Genomic DNA, 22005 nt, shown 5'->3' on the forward strand with positions numbered 1-22005 from the left:
TCTTATATCCTCTTAAGTATGTGTTACACAGTTCTATGTAAATCTGCATGAAGATGTCTTTATTATTCATCAGTCAATTCCCAACATTATTTCACTTTAATCTATAATTACCATTGGGATAGATGGCAGTAAAGAAACAATGCTACTTGTGAACCTTGCAAGGTTTTCACCAGAAATCTAATTTCACAGTGGAGCCCTAATTCATCGCTCCCAGAAAAACCTCTTTCATCAAACTTTGCATATGAGCAGCCAAGTGATGCACAGGCTCTTAACGGCATGCTTTGCCTCCTTTGGTGAGTTGGCCAACCAATCCATCTTCGTGACTGTGCTCAGAGCCGAGGAGTGGGCAACCGATGCTCCCGTCACCGGGCTCCTGCGGGAGATGGATTGGGGCTCCATTGCCCACCTCCAGTCCGGTACCAGCCCAGTGGCACAATCTGGACCTCGGTGCTGAGAGCCACGTGGTAGGCCTTGTGGGGCTCTATGAGGGGGCTGTGAGAGGCAGAATGGAGGATGCTGCGTCTCAGTCAGTCATGTAGAATCCAGATCCTCTGCTCCACAGGAGACGATGCTGGACCTCCTGTTTGTGTTCCGCAGAACAGAGTGAGGGTGTCCAAGTCATTGCCTGCCTGTGCAGTTGCTAATGCAGGCATTTTATCTATGACAAAATGTCACACAATAATGTGATCATCAGCAAAAGAAAAGAAAACTTACTGACATACATTGACTTGTTTAGCATATTAAAAGGCAGAAATTGCAATCTACTGAATAAACGCGTGACCTCCATCTTAAGTTATGTCCTTCATTGGCTATTAGTCACTGAACTGTCTGACGGAACAACAAATACAATAAATGATAGCCCTGATTCCTCTTAATCTAATACATCTTTTAAATGTACATCACCACCCTTAAAATAGCTTGTCCTTCAGCTGGAGGAGGAGTTTTGTTTCATCTTTTCATATCGTTCATCATGACCGGCTTTAAAACTGAAGTGAAAGCTTCTTTTATTAATCACGAAGAGCTCAAGTCAAGGCTTTGCACTCCGTCGCTTGCATCCAATTTACAGCTGCGATAATTCATGCTATGCTAAACATTTCTTGTAAAATGTCACTTTGTGTTTGTAATTAATTTCTAAATTAATAAGCAAAGTTATGGCATCAAACCCTATCAAAACCTTGGTCACTAAAAATGCATCAAGGTGCCACCTGGAATGATCGAGACGATAATAAGAATGTGGCTTTGGGAAGATAGACTTGGCAGGTTGTTTTATAGTCTAGTAATGGAAAAAAAGCAGGGGATGGAGCAGACGATCTGTCTTTCATCTTTAAAATATGTTGAGAAAAGCAAATAAAACGGCCCTTCACTCCCGTCTCCTGCTTATTATCACTGTCAGTCTCTTCTTAATCTCGCCACTGACCAGGGTGGCCTGGTCCATAGGATTGCAAGCTTCCAAGTACGGAGCTGTGTGTTAGGTTACCTCCTATATGGGGTATCAGGTGTCCCTCATCTAATGCACGCCATGGGCCCTTGATCAAAAGGAGACAAAAAAGAGTAGGGGGGGTCAGACAGAGTGTTTCTGTGCCCACATGAGGGCAAATACACCTGTCACATACAGAACAAGTGCAGCAGGTAAATCAAATCTGTTCTTCAAACTTCTGAGTTTTAAATTGGAAGGTATAGCATTGTTTTGGGTGTGGAGTACATGGAAAATCTATTATAATGTAATCTTGTGTTTCATTAAGAGTTTTTCTTTTGGTAAAAATGGCCTATCTCCACTTCTTCAGTACCATTGATGGCAACATCCATAACCTGTCCTCTGATATTTCATTCCCATAAGGGTGCCATGAACCTAAGATGTAATCGATACACAGACACACAGGCCTCCTGTGTTATTACAAGGGGGACAATGTCTGCTCAGCTTCCCGTGCCGTTACACAGTTCAGGCTTCCAATTAACCTGAGCGGATCCCCATGCCAATCACACAGGGCTTCTATCGACAAGCCGCATGAAAAGAATAATGTTGTTAGGATGATGTAGCTCATGGTAGAGGGGCTGCTTCTCCCCCCTCTCAGTACTGACAGGGATGAGTGTTGTAGTCATTTATCACCTCCTCTCTGGTCACTGAGGGGCCGCACAGAGCTGCACGCCTTTCACACCCACCCTTTAGTGGACCACAGTCTGATTGCATTAATAAAGCAAATAAATGTGTCAGAATTCCGCTGAATGACCAAGGCAGGCTTTGCATGTTCATCAATTAACATGAATAGTTTTTACGTTGCTGGATTTAGACTGCAGTGGCATTTTGACCGTCTGTATTTTGGACAAACTTTTGAGGCAGTTGCAGTAAACAGAGTGAAAATCTTTCATTTGTCCTGAGACAGCAGGGATGTACAGCAGAGTTGAACTCAATTATATAGAGCAAATAATAGGGGATTTTTGTCACATTTGTACTTTTGTGTTTACCATCTTCTCTTATATATCTCAGTTTCTGATATTTATTGCTTCCTTAAAAATTATCTATTGCGTCTGAGATCTGTCAGTTGGCTGCAAAGACAAAGCAGCATCAACACTGTGTTGTACATGATGAAAGAAGTGTGGAAACCTACAGGTATGATAACAATTTAATCCATAAGTAGTACCTGTTTATTTGTCAGCAGTGACATATTTTTATAAATCCTGCCTCAAAACAGATGTGCTGTAACTGTTGGAGTGGGACGAGAGATCAATCCATTTATTTTTCCCATGTCTACTGAGAGACAACATACAAATTGAGACTGTATCTAAGTTACAATAGCAGCCAAGTGTGGCATACTAGGATTTCAGGAGTGATTGAGAGTGTGTTTAGATGCTCAGGGCCAAACTCTAAAAGCATTGTTACATTGACAAGGCCGACGCAAAGAAAGAATGTCTCTCTACATTTACTCTCCCTTTTTTCGGGCATTGCTGCCACCGGCGACTTTGATATTGATTATTGTGAAACAAAAATCAGCTCAAGGAGCACGATCATTAAGACAAATGCAGTTCCACTCAATGCCAAATGCACAAAGACCTACCTCTCAGTGTCAGACTCGAGAAGATACACTACGCACCTCTATGTCTCTGCTCTTCTGGCATCCATATATGATGTCATAGAGGGCTGAATCAGTGACAAAAGTCCAAGTAGGATCCTTACCCAGAACTACTTCATTAAGTGTATGAAAAGATCCAAATTTGGCTGTTTCACAACTTACAAGATGTCACCATGATGAGAAGTTCTGCTGCCAGCTGATAGATTTTGCATGTCTTTATTCGCAGGCTGGTGCATGATACATAAACATCAGTCATTTCAATCATCTGGAAAGTGCTAACACTGTTGTTTTTTTCATGAGGGCAGTAAATTACACATCTAAATCAAAAGAGAAATAAATCAATCTGCAGGACTACCATGTGAGACTTCAGTCAGTAGTCAAAATTATTTTACTGACAAAGCATTAGGAATCATCATAGATGCCAGATACCCTTAGCATCGAGTGCAGTTTCAACCACAGTGAGAAAATGTACAATGTAAAGAATACAGTATATTACACACATTAGCGAGAACAATGATTTTCCAAAACTTTATTTGTAACCCTGATCAATTTTTCTTGTTCAGCACAGACAAGACTCTGACTTGAAGATGTCAGTGCAGATTTAATGTGGCCCCCGTACCTCTAAAACTTTCCATTTGTTATGTTTGGTCATCCCATTAGTTGCCATTTATTATCATTAGTGTGATAGAAGCCTCTTCATTGCAGAAACAGGAAAAAAAACTCTCCATTTTCACATTAGACAGAGCTTCACTGGTGCGTCAGATTAATGTTCCTTTCACAAAAACAGAAAAGGTAGGTGGAACATCAACTTCAGGAGCAGCACCATAACTATTACATTATGCTGTCTGTTTATTTGCTTATTCCCTTGATGGTCGGCTAAGTCTTATCATTTTTCTCATCATGTTTAGAAATAAAGCTCCTCTTTGGTCTAAGTGCATTTTAAGAACCTGTAATTGATGCCTTGGCTGTTCAGTAATAGCTTCAACATCAGTCAGGCTATATTTAGCTACAGGTTAAATTAGGGAGCCAGTGGGCAACAACAGATTATAACAATTTCATGCCTCAGATTTCACAGAAAGCATCATTTTGCATATATCAAATGATTATTTATTGAAAGATTTGACTGATTTGATCAGGAATTATGCAGTATTGTACCATTTACATAATGAAGCAAAACATGCCAGGCTCACTTTGCTCTTAAATTTCTACGGTGGTAAGTACAAAAGTTCTGAAAAACATTTCTGTATGGGAGAGGGCAGGTCTGGAACTTTTAGCCTCAAGTTCATGTCCCTGTCCTGCCCAATCTGAGTGATAAGCAACATGGCCCCTAGCAAGCAGGACAGGTGTGTCGCTGATTCACTCTGTATTACACCCAATGTGATTAATGTTTTTTTTTAATGTATTCATGGAAGTAATATAAGTCCCTCACGACTAACCTTGCATAAAAATGCAAATGAATAGAGACAAACTGCCGAAAAAACACAATGGGCAGGGCTAAGCCTGGAAGCCTTGGGAAGTGGGTGTGCATATTTCTTTATTTTTATGGAGAACAACTTAAAATTGTATATTAGCCCTTGTTGTGTTTGAATAATTAAAGATCAGGATGCCTGATAAGAAAAATCTGACATTAGAAGTAAGAAGGTCTTTAGGAATCCAGAGAAACATGTGAAGAAATCATTCATTTATAAAACATCAACATCATGAATAGTGTATGTGGCTAAAAGTTGGTCAAAGATAATAATGTGTTAAAGCATCAAGAAGAAATAGATCGTAGTTATGTTGTATGTGAGCCTGTTAATGGAACAATGTGTACAATAACACCAAAAAATGTCAATAATCAGTACTGCATTCATAGCAGCAAGCTACTCCACATAGTAATGTTGCGTTCTTCAATATCAACAGATGCCAGAATCCAGACAGATCAAATGCAATCAAATACACAGCCATGTATTAATTATAATTATTATTTTATTTATTTTTTTACAGTTTCTATCAAGGGTCTGTGAAATATATATATGAACATTGGTGCTGCTAGAGTCTGTTGTGGCCCTAGGGAAAAATGTTGACCAGGTCTAAGCAGTTAAGGCTAGACTAAAAATGTATAGTTGTATAGAATTATATTTAATAGTTATTATCTGTTCATATTCCACTGTTTTTCTTCTCCTTTCTTTGGCTTTTTTCATCAGAAAAAGGTGGGGCCTCTTGGGGAAGTATCCTACTCACCTGAACTTGTACACTGTGGTAGTCTAATGCCCCCTCTACCTGGGGTCCTAAGCATTTGCCTGCTTTGCCTGCCCCTGTAATGCATCTAAAATAAGAGCATATAAAATGTTACACCAAGAAATGCTGATTAGTATTAAAAACATATTTCCCAGGTTATTCGAATAAAATGGCCGCACAGCGCACTGAATACATTTGCCATATTTTAATCTTCTCATTAAGTCATTTAAACATCAATCCACAGGGACAGCACACCCACAGTCATCATCTGCTGGCCACAGCTACACTAAATAATAAACATTTCTGAAGTTTACTTGACAGAGTACATCATGATTGCTGAGGCAGTCTGTTCATCACTAAGTTTTTTTTTACTCCCTCTTTTATCATCATAAATAATGTTGATTAATTAGCAAGTCAAAACCACTGAGGATAATCCATGTAGAATATATCACTGTCAGGAGAACTGTTGAATATTGCATTTACACCAGGAGCATTTTAATTACAGAATCTTAACATATTAATTAGGAAGGAGTTGGAAAATAAGTTTTTGGACTGAGATTTGAAAGTATGACTGTTTATGTCATTTGAATCAGGGGAATTTCACATGAACATTTTGCGTTTAGTATTGTTAGTCTGCCTCTCTCATTGTAGACAGGTTAAATCTTGCATTTTTTCCTGCAGCCCAAACATTATTACATTACATTTTACAGTGGTAAAATTCTTTGCACCTCCAAGATGACTGTGATTGGTTGTAAAGAAATTTAAACCTTGTTAAAGTCATCTTCTTTTGGCTGTGTCAGAAAATTAAGTAAAATGCAAGACACTGCACGACCGAATTGAGTATTAACTATCCTTTGCACTGGGAACATGGTAAAACACGAGTTGGTATTCTGCCTGTAAGAGGCTGGATTGATTAAAATAGGGGCTTCTCTGTTCCATAAGATGCAGAAACATGAAAATCAATGCTGAAACACAGTTAGTGTGGCCACAGCTCAAAACAATGCATGAAAGGTCTGAGTTTAGTAATCTCTTCAGGCTCCAAAAAGCATGTCTTACTGCATTATGAAGCCATGGCACACTCATATCATCATTTATGAAGGCACCAACCAGCTCTCTAACACAGAAGCCCATCACATCTCATCCAATCCCATCGCATGACATGGGGCAGAGATGAAATTGGGCTCTTTAACTCTCTGTACCGTAACATGCTAATGCAGGACAATGACTCGCTTATTGCCTGCTATTATGGAATGTACTGGTGGTCCAACATCAGAGCTGACTGGATTGTAAGAATGAAGTAAAGGTAACTCTCAATATAAGGTGTGGTGTTGTTAACGGGCCTTCTTTGAAGTTGGAAATTAAGATTGATGTCTTGCATTGATGTTATTAATATATTGATGGTCCTGTCAAAACTTTACAAATCATTTTTTCTCCTCTATATTGATACATTAGTCAGGTAATTGATGAAAATCCTGTAAAACCCCATAATTTTTTTTTCACTTACATGCTATTTGTCGACCATCTGCTCCATTTAGAGCTCCCATGGGGATGGTCGTGATGGGCTGTTGATGAGAGTCCTGAACACTAAAAGTGAGCATTTTGTGATTTATAAGAATCACAAAGTGCTGTATATAAAAATATATACACTATATTTAAACCTGCAAATTTAATTTTATTATAACATTTAAAAACATAATGAAAAAACTGTCATTATATCCAGACATATTTTTTTAAATTTTATTTATTTAGTACTGTACAGCTCCACACATTAGAGGCATTATAGCTTTTTGAGATGTAGTTATTTTTTTTAATGTAATTGTAAACAATTTCCCCCCGGGGATCAATAAAGTATTTCTGATTCTGATTCTGATTAAAACAATTTCATTTGAGGATTATACATTTATAGGTAATAAATAATAAACACAGCGGACAGCTTATTTTTAACTTCCATGGTTAAAAAAAATCTGTTTTTTATTGTTTGGTATAGATTTAATTCTAAATGTGTATGTTTATAGGAGGAGACAATCTTTTAAATAGATGTAGGGGGCATTTAATCTCTATGTAATCATGACGGCCGTTGATGTGAAATGAACTGTAGCCACTCTCCTTGACCAGTTTGTAGTGGTCAGCGGTCCACATCCAGGAGACTAGATTGGATTTATTGCTACTGGGCCAAAAAGTAACAAATATATGCAATATAAAGGGGAAGATGGATGCCATTATCACTGGATGGATTTTGTGCCCATCATGTGGGGCAATCACATGGAATAGATTGATACTCCAAGCAATACTTTTATATTGCTTATATATCTTAACTGGACAATTCACTTACAAAAAAGGCAAAACAGAAAGAACCAATGCATCTCAGTGGAAACAGCAGGAACTTTAATCAGAAACATTTGTGCTCATTCAGCAATTTTCTTTATTGTGGTCTCCATTTACCTTTTAAATGTGAGAATCACACAAGTCAAACTCTGACTATTGTGATTACACAAAAAGCGTGATCACCCCCAGAGGTTTTTACTCAGCTGAGGGAGAAATATCTTCATCTCATCAGCAGGGTCGGCTGGAGGTTCCAGGGAGTCCTCGGAGAGATGAGATGAGGTTATGAGAGGTCATGTAGAACAGCTCAGTGTGACAACAAATCAGAGGCCAGCCCTCTGGTCTTAGTCACGTGAAAACAAAAGGAAACAAGAAGAAACACAAACGTCTGTAGGCGACCGTCGAACATGTTGTGACTTATGGTCCAGCACTATCAGCATAAATAAAGAAAGAATTTTCCAAAACTGATGTGTTAAACACAAAAATGTCATTGCTGCTTTATTATATTATTATTATTATTATTATTATTAGTAGTAGTAGTAGTAGTCGTAGTATTTCTTCCAAGTTTGCCCACAAAGGCTTTGTGTTATTGTGATCTTTTATTAGGGAAATAAAGAACATATATATTTTAAAGTGTTTGGTAATAGATTTTTAATGTTCATTTGTCTACGCCCTGAAGGCTTGGATCTTTGACATTTGAAATAATTGTTGTTCGAAGGATCATCACCAGGGGAGGGTTGTGAATAGTGTAGGGACGATTTGAGTAAATGACTGTGTCAGCCTGTTTATTTGTAACATGACTGCCACAGGCATTGCCGTAGGAGAGCTATTAGAGGGTCTGGCCATAAAGAGATAGAAAGAAAAGCCCAGCGATCACCCAAAAGTTAGCACTTAATGTGACAACTTACCAGACAAAAGCTCCCCACAGAGAATGGGAAAATGAGAGAGAGAGAGAGAGAGAGGGAGGGAGGGAGGACGACATCATTGCCCACGGACAAAATAACGTATTATCATGATGGAGAAGAAAGTGTATCATAATCATAATTATCTCAAGTGGCTCAAGTGTCAAATATCACATGTCTATTCAGAGTCCCAAGCTTTGCCCCATATGTTTTAGCATATTGCACAAAGCTGTCCAATCCATGTTGGCCTGAGGGAAGGCAGAGAGCAGAGGACGTCCAGCCCTGTATTTAATTAGATGACTGCAATACATCTGGCCTGTGGCAAGGCCTGAAGTCTAAGTGGAGGGTTCATAATGTAAGAGCTGCTAAATAAACACTGCTGGCCCCAGTGGGCCTCAGATCATGAGGATGCACATCACTCCCAAGATGTAAACACAGAAAGAAGATACTGAAAGCATTACAGGGGCAGACAAACAAAAGGGTGGTGAGGATGTGTGTTTTAGTCACAGCTTAGAGATAAATACATACATACTGTTATTGTTGCTGTCAAATAAAAGTAAAAAACAGCCTTTAATCTAACTAAGCATGGCCAGGTCAGAAAGTATTAATACATTCATCACTGTTTGCATGAAACACAATCTTATCCAAATATATTATCCATATTGTTACAGTTGTATTGCTTACTGACAGAGGATGCTCCCTCCTGTCTAATTTTGTTGTCCATCTGCTGTTAAAATTACCTTCTAAAGTTATGACATGCTTTGCCCCCATCATAATCAAACATAGAAAAAATACCACTTAAAGATACAGATATAAATTAACAACAACAAAAGAAGAAATCTCAGAAATCACCCAGCATCCCAGATCTCCATGACAACTTTGGGCCAGCAGAAGAATGCTTGTAATCTCTTCTGGCAGGGAGCAGATCCTGCGGCTCAGGCCGGCTGTGGAGTGGACAGTGCTATTGTTGCTTAAAACCTCAAAGAAGAAAATAGGAAGATAGGACAGCAGGGAGGAGGCCCGAAAGAAAAGACTGGGAAGAAAAGGGCAGTGGAAGCAGGTAAATATAGTGCAGAGACAGATGGATTAATGGTGTGGAGTTGACGGTCAGGAGCAGGTATCATCTCCTTTGATGTGCCTCATAAAATTGATCTTTTTTTGTCAACTTCTGAAATATTTTTTTTATTGCTTTTTTTGTCCAATTTTTTTAGTTGTGAGAAAACACATTCCTGTTGTAGCTATTAATAATTTGCTTAGACATGAATTGTATGTAATTGCAACAGTGCAGTGTGTATGTGAAGAAGTGTGAGGGGGAGGGACCAAGGTTTTTGGAGATTATGCTAAATCAGGGCCAGTTAGGAGACGGGGGTGGAGCAGCAAGCCAGACAAAGACTGAAGAGGATGCTGCCACTGGCATTTAAATGGGCAAAAGGGTGAGTGAAAAATAGCGGGGGGGAAAAAGAGAACAAGCCGAGAGTTTCTCCACCATGGCAGACACTTTTTTCCCGGCTTTTCAAACAGATGCTGAGGCAGATGGTGGTGAATTAACAGAAGATGGGAGAAGAAGAAATGGAAAAGCCTAAAATGGGTCCATGGAGGGCAGACATTAAAATATTGTGTGTGTGTGTGTGTGTGTGCCTGTGTGTGTACATGCATCAGTGTGTAAATGTGTGTGTGTGTGGCTAAGTACACAGGTCCAGGGGAGAGGCTGTTAAACAGTATCTCAGCTGGGAGGACTAAAGAGGATGGGTGGAGGATTCCCAGTCAGAGATAGGGCTCGCGATAATAATCACAGGCGTGAAATTACAATGCTGATATTTGTTGCACCCCAGGGTGTGGTGTGGTGTGGTGGGGCTAGTAGAGCTTGGAGAGACCACATATCACCAGAGGCCTGCACAGGCTGACGGTCATCAATGATCAGAAGAGTGGTCCCCAGCCCACAAAACTGTACAATCCTAATCATTCAGCAGACTCACAATGTAGAAAAAAAAATATTCACCTGTAGTGTTTGTGAGTAAACACTGATAACTGTTTGGTAGTTATTCAGGGCAAGAATAAGATGGTCTAATATATGGTCTAGCAAAGCCATTACAACTGTAACAAAGCAAACACCACAGCAGTGGGTCCAAATGGAGTCATCTGCATCTGCATATTTGGATAAGTTCTAACTCCTGCTTGCTAACTCCTGATTATTTCTGAGAGTTCACGTGTATCTCTGAGTGATGCAAGAAGCAGAAAAGTGGCTGGACGTACGTCAGCAAGAATATCCTCTTGGCCACAAGCCAAGCTCTGACAAGATATGACACCCCATTTTCTCCCATTCACTCAGTGAAAGGAGGCGAAGAAGCTAATTTTCATGTCCATCATCTCCTCCTCTTGCCACTGCCTCTGTGAAAAGCCCCTCATCCTCCCGCCTCTCCTATTTCTGGGGTGAAAGTGAAAAGTAGATGTGTTGTCAGGGCAAAACTGATAATGGCTGTGGGACACAGACTGATCCCAATTGCCCTGCTTTCAGCCCCTGCCACCCTCATGCTCCCCGCCACTAAAGGGTTCACTGACAGATGGGATGGGGCACTGTGGGACAGAGTGCTGATCTGGCATAAAAAGCCTACCAAATAGGCCTTTTCTTGGCACCTGAAGCTTGCACAAAAACTTCTGTTTGGACGTCACCTAGCATTCATCATGTGCAGAGGTACTTTAAACTTCACCCTCAAGCTCGCAATATAGTAAAGAAAAGATTTTAAAAAGACAGCATTCCACACTCAAGGACCCATGCCAGTTGGACACATTATGTGCTTTAATTTGTAAAGTAGCCGAGTGGCCACAATGCATGGTGGTTATACTTCACAGGCACTTTTCATTCAGATAAGCTTCCCCTCTCAGCAGAGGGAGCGATAACTCGAGGGATCCATCACCAGTGGGAGTGAAAAGTGAAGGTCATTATAATGTCATCGCAAGTTATCCTGCCGACCCCGAAGTCCAGAGATTGAATATTGTCCTCTGGAGAGTAGATAACAGACATGAAAGGAAGAGACGAGGGACAGTTACAGAGGCATGTTGACAGACAGGAAGTAAAAGACAGAGACAAAAAAAGGAAATAATAACATTACAATAACATATTCATTCAAAAGTGTGTTGCATTGGAACATGAAATGTAGAAGCTGCCTGTTTAGGTTTATACCACAGAGGATAGTTTGGTAAAAATGCACTTTATCTCTAGACATGAAAACAACCTTACTGCCCTGGCACGATCCCAGCAGACACTGGTGGGAAATTGCTGTTTTTACATTTCTGTATCATTTTCCCATAAGGAATAGAGATAACAAATGAAATATTCAGCCCGATTGTCTGATTTATTCCTTTTATTATCCACAAATATCAGGCCTGCAGTCATAGAATGGTTTGCCTCATCCAGGGGTCTCTCCCCACTGAGGCTGACAGTCTATCAAGTCTCCATGCGTAAACGGTTGAGATTGTGTGAGCACTTCAGCATGCTGTATTTTAAAGTTCACACTTTGCGGAATCACTAAATAGAAATTGAAAATAAGTGAGGGGGTGCATTGTAAAAAACATTAAATCTAAGTTAGAGGCTTAAATAGCAGGATGTTGATCCTCTGACATTTCTGTTTGATCCAGACAGACAGATGCCCAGTTACGGCAGCATTATAACACAATGAGCCTCATCAGATATTAGTAATTGACCATTAATGAACTCCCTGTGATAGCCCACAGAGGAATACACACAAGGGCCCAGGGGACGATGGGGCAGCGGGAGAGAGGGCCTCATGGCATTAACATACTCCCAAGGCTACAAGAGGCTTTTAAATGGCCAATCAATATAGAGCATTAGTTCATCATGCCCTCTGAGGGACCCTGGAGGTGTCGCCTCTGTGTCGGGAGGCAGCACAAAAAGGGGGGAGAGTGTGTTGTCAAGAGCTCTTTTCTTGTGAATGACGAATGTGAGAAACCAAACATGAGCCAGATTTGTGTGAAAAAAGACATATTTGCAGAAACTCAAGCTTTGTACTTAAGCTGCTCACTTCCTGAGAAGCTCCTTTTCAAAGGCAAGGCAACATCAACATTTTAACCGCTACTGTAAAACCAGGACAAGGGCATCACAAATATCATGTGACATTTACTGTACATATCCCATTAGATAGCTATGAATAAAGCTAGGCTTGCTCTGCACCGAGCAGTTTTATTCTTAATTTTCTCATTTGTGTTATATTGCACAATGAAATGGATATCATTACATAGAATAGCACTATCATACAAATACCATGCTGTGTCCTTGAAGGCAGCATAATAAATTGTTCATCACTGGCAACCAAATGGCAAGACAAATTTATGGCCGCTGATCTCGTCTCATCATCAGAGCAAAGTACTCAGTAAAATTTCATTGTAACTTCCAGGGAAATAAATAAATTTGCCCCTTGACCTTGAAGGAAAAAAGAATTCCTCTCCCTCCCATCCAGCTACGATGATGGACCCCTGTTCTGCCATCACTCCCCCCTTCCACCCCCTGTCTCTCTTTCAATCACCTCCATACATCTTATGTTCTTTGGCACAGTGTCCATACATAGATAGTGGGCTAAAGATAGGTATCTCACCTTCACGAGGCTCTATACCTCGACCCCCCTCCCGAGGTTTGTTGTCTCTGTCTCTCTGCTGAGACCCCAGCCCCCCCTCCCTGAGGACCAACGACAGACAGAAAGGGGATTGAGAATACAGAAAGATTGGGAGGGAGAGAGGGAACATGTCTGACAGAGTGAGGAATGACACAAGAAAAATATTCAAAAAGTCTCGGCTTAAATCAAGATAAAAGACAGAAATAGAAAATAATTGAGGGAACAAACCCCTGGACACTGGCTCTCTAATGGAAACACATGGCTGAGGGCTAAGGTGTTGTCAGCAGTCTGCCTGCATACAGTGACATTCCTGCCTGATAATCTGGCCCGCCATAAAATTAGAATAGCAAATACCCCACTGACAGAGATGCATATTCTCCCTCTCTTACGCCACAAAAAAAATCCTGCCGATGTCTCAGAACGCCACAAACTTCAATTTAAATTTACAGCTCTGCAAAAGGAGAAGTGATATGCATTCAAAAATTTTAATAACCCATTAAGTTATGACTTCAATTTCATTTTATGAATATTTTCCTTGGGGAGTGCTGCCATCACCAGAGAAACTCAGAAATTTAAAAAAGATAAATAGTGCCATTAATCTATAACATTACACTCCCATTATTCTTGAAAATGAGACGTTATTTTTGCTCAGATCGTCATATAATTAGCTCCTTATATTTGACTTACTAGCCAGAAAATGACCATGTTGGAAACATTTGAAGTCTGTCATTTATCTTAGATGGATATAATCATTTGTCTTAATATATTGTCTATCTGACAAGCAGTTTGAAGTTGATTAAGTTTCAGTGGCTTCATTAATAGCAACTACTGGTTCAGTCCTTTACGTCATGAGATGAAATTGCTGCAAAGGTCAGTAAGAGTGCTTTATTTCGAAAGAAACTATAAATTTTCTGACATCGTTTATAGTCCGACATTGTGCTTTATACTGCATTAACTGGTTTTAAGCTGCAAAACTATTAAACAACTCATCACAACTCCACTTTGTGGAGGGTGAATGTGGGAGTGCAGCAGAGTATAATAGCTTTAATCTGTCTGTTGTTTGTCTCATGGGCATTAAACACCATCTTGATATGAGTGAGACTACAGTGCACGCAGGAGGGGGTCCTCATAATATTTAATAGGTCATCAAAGGGAATGGGGGGTAGACTGCTGACATTTGCCTGGATAGTTAGGAGAAACCCCAGGAGTTGTCATATGACTCATTACCAGAGCACAGTCGACTTGGTTGCATCATCGTTCAAAGAGACTGTTTGGCAGAAAAAATCATAATCCAACAGATATAACAATTCAAGTCACAATGGCCCCATTAAGTAGCATGAGATTTTGATTCTTGTTTCCACCCTGAAAATAGAGACTAATCAGTTAATAAAGCTCTATTACCGCCACCGCGAATGAGATAGTTGCTTCCATTAGCGTGAAAAGCCCTGTGAGTACAGCGGCCAAACTAAAAGAGTGCTTCCCGCAGATAGCTGTGGATAGATTGCATTTTCTCTTCCTGCACAATCTGCTTCTCCACCTCCTCAGCCACTAGCTCTGGTCAAAGATTAAAAACTGAAGCCCTACAACTCAAAAGAGACAAAGGGACATCATTTGGAGCTGCAAGATTTTCCATGAAAGAAAAAAAAAAATGAAATATGGTGTCTGGGCCAGCTGCTGTCCTCCTCAGGCCTCCTGGACAGCAGGTGTCTGAGGAGGCTGGAGAGAATAAAAGTTAATGTGAAGTTCACTGTCAATGTTGTATTTAGCTCTTAGATGTATTCAATTTTAAATAAGTAAAGTCATTATTGCGACAGTTTCATATAGTTTCATATTTATATTTCAATTACTGGAGCAACAAATCTGAAGCCACCTGTTAGCCTAAAGTGATGCAAATGTTTCAGGATGTAAGCAGAAAATGTCAGAGAGAGCTTGCAGTATAATATTCATAATTATGTTTTAATTCATGTAGAGTCACTGAGTTGCTGTGTTTTGCTAGTCATTTATATCTACATGTGCGGCACATCCTTTTTTCATCAGTGGGTTCTTCTTATTCTCTGTTTGGATGATTACTCTCGTTAACAGTTGCTCTGTGCTTAGGTTTAGGAGCCAAAACTGCTCAGTTACATTGGGATTAATACACTGTCACAATGTTAAACACAGAAGGCAACGTCTTCCATCTATATAAGTACTTGACTTAGGATTTGGTAATATTATTTTGTAAAGGTATAATGATGAAATTGAGTGTATCAAAATATGAATGAAATCTACGACCTGCTTAGTCTCAGCTTTGATTGTGGTTCAGTAGATCGACAAAATGACAAAACCTTCTTTGTAAAGCAACAACCGACTCATGGACAATTCAGCTGTCAAATTCAGGACCCCTCAAACTTTAGACGACCTCCATACCACTGTACCAAACAACAGCAGAGCACTTAAATGTCCCTCACACATTGATTCCCCTCCTGAGGGCCCGAACCAATTTCTCTTGTTTCCAGACACTCTTTCTCCCTGAACCTGCAGTGGCCATCAAAGACATTCATCCATCCGCCCAGGATGACTATGACTGATCTATCCACCAAACGATCAATTTGTATTTGCTCTCTCTTTCTCAGTCTTTCATTTTGGAGTGTGTCTTTCTTCTTGCCTCTCTCTTTCACTCCTTCACTTCATCCTCTTGCTGTGTTGTTGATGTTCAAAATATGATGAAAAAGTGAAAGTGCAGATCGCTTTGACACAGCATGTGAGAGTAACAAAGCAATCACTATTTGACCTTGGAGAACAACTAATTCATGTGTTCATCCATCTGTGTTTTTGACACATGTAACTTTTCATCTCACAGAAAGCCCAGAGAGCATCCAGGCAAACATACAATAATAATTCTTTATTTGCAGAATCTGATCCTGTAAACTACTCTCTGAGTTTGGAGTGGATTCAGCATGCCTGATTTGTTCAGTAGTATATGCCTCTTCATTCATTAATCTGTAATTGAAAGTGCTTCTCATCCTGGAATACAACATCCTCTGATTCCTTCAAGGCATGCAAGGTAATGATGACAGTGCTAGAAAGAGCTGTTAATCCATCTTGTAATTGCAGCGAGCAGATTGCAGGGCTGGACATGTCTGTGAAAAGGCTACAGAGAAACATTTGTCACCAGACGTGAACAATGGGAGGCTGTATCTGTTTGGGTGCAAAGAAAGCTTTTGTATGCGTGGTGCTGCATGTGTGTGCTAAATGAAAGTAAATGTGTTGCATGTGATTCTGTTACATGTGCGTTGATGCTAATGTTGTTTGTGTGTGTGTGTGTATGGTTGTGTGTTTGTGTGTGTGTGGAAGGGGTCCCCCTTTTTCCTTGCTATTCAGAGACAATTTGTAAGGCCGGCTGTTGAAGTCAGACCGAGGCCCGTGGAACAGCTGGAGCCCCTCCGTGATTGATAAACGCAGCGGCAAGAACTTCATCTCCCCCTGAATGAAGACAAAGGCCCCACAATGCTCAGCCAGTGTGTTACGCCTGCCTGTCGTTAAGTGTGGACTGCAGACCTGCCCCGGTCCTCAGCTGGGGGAGTCGAGGTGCCAAGAGGGAGGTCAGGACCCAAACTAATTACCATTTTATGACAAAACGGTTCTTTTGTCGTGGTTATATAATTGATTTACCTTTCAGGGGGAGATCATTATGAAGTGGCTTTGAGACGTTGGGATTAAAAGGGGGCAAAACGAGATTAGCTTCAGTTGTACATGTTCTCGATGTCACGAAGGTGGACATATTTGTATGTCTACAAATGTGACAAATATCCTTCACAAAGCACTTTGTTATAACTATGACAAAAATATATTTATACTTAATATTGAAACTGACAAAATTACTGAACCACAAGTGTAACATTCACCATGTAAACCACCATCAAACCATCCTCATCTGAAATGATTAAAAACATATTACCATGCTGTATTGATTCACAGAGACAGATTTTAACAGATATGTTCAGAGGTCCGCTGCCTCAGTGTCATAAACTTTTGCCTAGTTTGTGACCCATGCAGGACCAGGTCAGTGAGTCTGGGCAGGACCAGCTCTGTCAAAGTCACCACAGGGTGAAAAATGTTACATTTGGCTCTGATAAATCCCACCCAAGAACCTGTTTCCTGTGGTGATTTTACAGTGTATAGATTCTATTTTACATTTTATTTCATCTTTTCCGGTCATTGCAAGCTGCTGCTGTTGCTCAGTGTTTATTGTTGCCTTTGAAATCATCATTCTCTTACGTGTTTAATCCTCAACTGTTCCTCTCTGTGTAAAACAAATGATCTTTTGTGCTTCCAACTTTCTTTGTTTGACTAGGAGAGCGATATAGCCTGCGTACATCCATCCTTGACCTATTTAATGGCTGGGTTCTGTTGAAGACCCGCCGCACAAATTGAAAAGTTTGCAGTCGCTAAGTGAAATGTATGACTCTGCCTCCTGTTTTAGAAAAAAAAAGTGGATTGTTCTGTTTTAATTCCAAACTCAATTTCAGACATCCTCCTCACTGCGACATAGTGGATTTCTAACCCCTTTGCTTGTTTGACATTTCAGCTGCCAGGATGCACGATGAATGAGTGAATATTGATGAACACAAAAGATGAACCCATTTTTTTCCTGTTATTGTTGGTGTGGAGGTGGGGAGGGAGAGGAGGCATCCTTTGGATCCCCTGGGAGTGAGGAACCCCTCTCCATATTCAGAATATTCCCTATGAAGTTCAGAAAGAGATATCAATCTCACTTTGAGGCTCTGGGCCTTCATTTGTTTGTGAGAGATGCGGAGCGCTGCTCAGATGACTGTGCCAATTCTTCAAATCCCACTTACAGTAGGAGTTCACACAAATACACACACACACACACTGCAGAGCATCTGCCACTTTCCCCAGCCTCTGTGTCCCAAGCATCAGTGTATATAACAGAGGAGTAGCGCACTGCGATGCACTAAGGTCTTGATTGAGGAAGCAGCTGCGGTTCTGTCAGCAGCTAAGAGTTAAGAATAAAAAACACACCGTGCCTGTTCGGGCAGAAGCAAGTGTATATACTAGATAAATGGGCTATTTTTCCCATGTGACACTATTTGGAAAATAAGGTGAAAAAAAAAGTTAAAATAAAACAAAGAGGTGCATGATGCTTTGTTGGATGTTATCTCTCTCAATGATGGGTCAGTGACTGATACAGCAGAAAGCGTCATTAACACTTCCAAGATGTGAAATAATTGCATGCATCCCCACACATGCAGCCATGGTTCACCTCAGTGAACGCCTCCCTTTTCATAGCGTGCTTATCCTATTTGTGCATCAAATTACTGCAACCAGCCACTGACATTTCAAAAGGCTGTTGCTGCTTCTATTTTTTCTCACATTGTATACTGTATATTTTCTTCAGAGTTTCTACTCCCTCTTGCTGATTTCTGTTTGCACCTGTCCTAAAGACACCAGTGTGTCAGGTGTCCAGCCTTGCTATGGTTTGGTTTTAGCAAGGCAATGGGCCATGCAGGCCTTTTTTTCCCCACTGTGGGATTCTGAGTGGAGTCTTTGCCCTCACACGCGTTCAGTTGGGCCTGCTTTACCAACACTATTGATTGCAGGTGATGTTCTGGACTCAGTCCAGCTGACCTCGAAGGGGAGTTAGATACATCATTGTCCGAAGAGGAACCTCTAGAGACCGGACAGCAGCACCACACGTGTTAAGCAGTCTGACTTTGTGCAGCCACTGCATCTGTCAGTGCTTTGGACACATGAGTCCAGACTGCTTAGCACAGGATCTAGTCAGTTCAACAATATAACAGATAAAAGACGCTACACAGACAAACACTCATGTTTCAGCTCACTTGGAAGACCATCCATGCACCGCAAATTCTTCAACTATTCACCTTTTTTCCTTTGCCTGCTAATTAGAAATCTTAATATGCAATCATGTTAACATTGGGTCTAATTTGTGCTCCGTGCGTCTTTGTTTCTTACACACCTCACAGCAATTGATGGATATCCAATGAGACGCCGAATCCCTGCCAAAGGGAGTAGCTCTGCAGCTTGTGACACATCGCTGAGGCTGGGGGGAAGTACGCCTTAAATTAATTAACATCGGACCTCTTGTAGCTGTTCACTTCTGTAAACAAACATTTTAATATGCAGTGATTAATTAAATCTGCCAAGCTTCTCTGCCCCTCCCATAGATCTTCCTTCACTCTTACTTTCCTCATCTTGTTAAAGAGTTTATTATGTGCTGTGTGAGATTCATGACTTTGTCCGGCAACGTCTCTTCAAGTCAGAGAACACAAACTGTTTAACAGCACCCTGGTGAGTGGTGGTATATCACTGATCTCACATTTCCAGTGTTGGGAAGGTTAAAACATATTTTGCTATATATTTTTTTCCCTCTATTGTAATTTGTAACATGTTTGATGGGCTGGGTCTGTGTTTTCTGCAGTCAGCTAAATAGATACAGGCATAAAAACTAAGGAACGTGTTTATATAATCCATAAGTTTTAATAATTTTATTGTAAAACTAAATATAGTCAATTATATTTTGTAATAATACCATAACTGTTTTGTTCTGTATTTGCATTCAGGAATCAGGTTTCATCTGTAGTGAAAGCGTCGAGGAGCAACTGTTTCGTGGCACATGTGAGGAATGGACCAATAAACCGCACATCACACCAGGCCTGCCCTCTCTAATAGTTTTTTTGTTCTGGCTGTGAGAGAACAAAAAGGTACCAAAGCCTCTTGGCTGACTGCAATGAATAATGTTTGCTGTGACAGATAGTCACAAATGTGTGTTTTTGACACCCCCATATACTGTACCTGTCCACTACTGTATGAGTGTGTGTCTTAATTCATGATCCAACTGAATCCCAATTTTTGTTTTATTTTTAAATTTTAAAGCAAAGGTTTTAACGATTTAACCCGCTGCACTCTGAGTAAATTCTGCAGAGATAAGACTTAAGGTTAATTCTTTAAATGAGTAAACAGGCGCTGAGTGGAATCTCCAGACCAACTACATTAACTGTGCCAAATATCTGTGGATTAAGCTTTATTTGAAAAGATTCCTTAGTCTAGATAAATAAATTCAAACACTTCAAATAAATCCTTCAAATTATCTACAGTGGATAGTTTTGCATTTATTACATGCGAAAGAATAAATAGAAAGATTGCATGAGTTTATGGAAATCCACATCAGCAGGGAATGGATGCAGACTCAAGGGGCATCACTGCACAGGTAAGCTGCTTTTGGAGGGTTCATGTAAATCCTAAAGTCCAAAAGTCAATTACTGGGGCATCTCAAGCGTGTGTTACTGAAAGACTCTGATGTTTTATTGAAGAGAGGCTTTAATTCATCGGGCTTCTCAGCTCCCTTTCATGCAGCTCAGAGAGGGAGAGCATGGGTACCTCCTTCAGATGGCCAGTGTCATATATCACACACGCACACACACACATAGAAAGAAAAGGAGAGAGAGAGAACACACACTAATGCCCAAAAACAACTCTCAGGTGGTCTGCTTCACTCCACTGACCAGACCATTACCCCCTACACACACACACACACACACACACACGGCCCTCTCAGTGCAGACCACACAGACTAAACAAGAAGCTCATCCATTTAGCACTTTGTGCTCTCTCTTTGCACGATTATAAACATGTCCTATGACAACATTTCATTTCAGAAAATAAAAATAGACCACTTAATTTTGCCACTTTCCTGGACCTTGTGCTCGAACAAACATGTTTTCTCCTGTCGCACCTTGGTAGCTTATTTTGTCACAGCTGGTTTGATAGTTTGGGAAGTGTTATTCTGCCATCCCTGCCTGCTGATCACAGCGCGTCCCTGTGTCTCTGTGCTTTATTCCCACTGGAATATTAATAAACAAATACAGGCTGACACATCACAAGCGAGTGAGTCCTCTGTCTGTCTCTAATGTCTCCACAGCTGGAATGAAGGCTCATGGTGGCATTGCCCAGAGAAAGGCGCAGCAGACAGCTTATTTTTTTCCTCTGTGATTAGCCAAACTGTGCTGCTCATATACAAATGGAAATGGGATGTGCATGAGTGTCCCCCTCTCCTTACCCTCTCTCTTCCCATCTGTCAAGACAATAGATTTTAATCTTTAATCCATGAGCAGCCATTGAATACTAGGGAATTACAAATTACAGATGTTTTACTGTTGCCTTTTTTTTCTTTTTCTTTTTCTTCCTGCCCCCACTGTCTGTCTCCCCATTCAGGTCCCTTCAGCTATACCTCCTATCATGACACAAAAGGTGTTCACGCAAACAAATGTGTGTGTGTGTGTGAGAGAGAGAGAGAGTGTGTGTGAGAGGGAGAGAGAGGAGAGACACACATTTTACACACTCATTCTGTGCCATCATGGTACCATATGACACTGTCATCATTTGGTAATTAAACCCTTGCTGGCTTTAAATATGAAAAGCTGGCAAGAGTTGATGATGATGATACTGGCTGTCGCTCAGCCCAGATTTCCAACAAACCATCCAGACACCAGGCAGGAAGCATATTGTCACGTTGTTGTCTTAGTTTGGCCGTTCACCCCCCCCCCCCTCCAAGACAAAAAGAAGACATGTTTAAGTGTTTGTGCACTCTTTATAAATGTAATAAAAACCAATGTAAGTGAGATGAATTAGCCTGAAAAAAAGACAAAGAAAGAAAAATATATCAGACTTCAGTGATAAATGATGGGCACAGCCTGGTGCATAGAGGTAAAGTGAGGAGAAGGGAGGTGGTGCCAGGGAGAGATGGAGGAAGGGGGGGCTTGAAGGGTGAAGGGAGGGAGGGTTATTTAATGTTCAGCTCATGAGCAAGTGGGACACTATTTTTAAAAGCTGGAGAGGAGGGGA

The 22005-nt window shown here is 40.6% G+C and overlaps 1 long non-coding RNA gene across 1 annotated transcript in view; it reads left to right on the forward strand.

Moving 5' to 3' along the window:
* Positions 1-16678, forward strand: part of LOC114447777 (uncharacterized) — a 65618-nt gene extending 48940 nt beyond the window's left edge. Inside the window, exon 3 of the long non-coding RNA XR_003671863.1 lies at positions 16501-16678. This is a non-coding gene — a long non-coding RNA (uncharacterized LOC114447777). The remainder of the gene's footprint in view (positions 1-16500) is intronic.
* Positions 16679-22005: the final 5327 nt, after the last annotated feature.

Source organism: Parambassis ranga, chromosome 15 (genome assembly GCF_900634625.1).
Source record: "Parambassis ranga chromosome 15, fParRan2.1, whole genome shotgun sequence".
Taxonomy (NCBI): Eukaryota; Metazoa; Chordata; class Actinopteri; family Ambassidae; genus Parambassis; species Parambassis ranga.